The sequence below is a fragment of the Ochotona curzoniae genome, unplaced genomic scaffold (assembly GCF_017591425.1).
Source record: "Ochotona curzoniae isolate NIBS_2020 unplaced genomic scaffold, NIBS_Ocur_1.0 contig_4064, whole genome shotgun sequence".
Taxonomy (NCBI): domain Eukaryota; kingdom Metazoa; phylum Chordata; class Mammalia; order Lagomorpha; family Ochotonidae; genus Ochotona; species Ochotona curzoniae.
This window is the reverse complement of record NW_024466107.1, coordinates 9,504,135-9,505,250: the sequence shown is the minus strand read 5'-3', so window position 1 is coordinate 9,505,250 and position 1,116 is coordinate 9,504,135. Positions and strand designations below refer to the sequence as shown.

General features: G+C 38.7%; 1 pseudogene; it reads left to right on the top strand.

Moving 5' to 3' along the window:
• Positions 1 to 559: 559 nt before the first annotated feature.
• LOC121159103 lies at positions 560 to 728 on the top strand (annotated as a pseudogene).
• Positions 729 to 1,116: the final 388 nt, after the last annotated feature.

Below are 1,116 nucleotides of genomic sequence, written 5' to 3'. Positions count from 1 at the left end.
TTGTAGACCATACCACAATAGTGTTAAATGCTTTTTAAAATGTTTGAATCAGAAAAAGATTTCAGCATTTAACTCACAAAGGTGATAGTGTAATCAAATAAACGTAAACAAGGAAGAGGAAATGGATATTACATATAAAAGCAGTGATATATCAGAGTAGAAAAATCGGTGAAGACTCAGACTAGCTTTTAAAGAATGCAGCCAAACTGACAAATGTCTACCAAGTTCAGATAAGAAAAACAAGGACAAACCACAAATTCCACTACCCAGGTGTAAAGCAAAACAAAACAAGAGGAATATAATGAGCAGCCCGGACGCCTTCATGCCTCTGAAGTTACCAACCCTTCTAAACACACTGTTTGTCTAACATGAGGGATCATGCTGTAGGCAGCCCTGGTGACATCTTCCCGGACTCCCTGTGGAAGAAGACAGAAGGAACAGACCAGAACTGAGCTGCAGGTGCATCCAGGTTTATCCCACTTGACCGCCTCACTTGCCAGGGAGGAAGGAAGCTGCTCTTAAAAGTGGAATGCCCACTCAATTTCGTTAGTTACATAGAAAATCTTCTCGGCCTTTTGGCTAAGATCAAGTGTAGTATCGGTTCTTATCAGTTACATAGGAAAGGCTAAAAGAATCATCCGGTAAATGCCAATAAAGCCCGGGAGAATGACCTTGAATAACTAGGTAACTTATTCATTCTTGGCTTTCAACACGATGAAAGAATGAATTAGAATTGTCCAAAGATAGGTTACTAAAATGGATTATATCAGTGAGTGAGTGACTACTCCTTGACATAGGAGACAGAAATAGAGAAACAAATTGAGCAACATTGATTTAAAGCAGCCTGCATTTCCACCTCCATGCATGTATGAACAAGGCTTCCCAGAGCATACACCTCCTGATAGAAAATGCTTAAGTAGGATTGACAAGAACTCTGTCTCCTTATAGTCATAAGCAGTTTTTTTCCCCATGGACGCAGGAAAGTAACCTGGTCCTATTCACCTCCTTAAGGGGTTTATTTTCAATAATTTAAAATTTCTGTTTAAAAGTATTTATGAAAAATTACAAAAATGTTTTGACTAAATATGCACAACTGACAATTGCAGTGATGAGCCT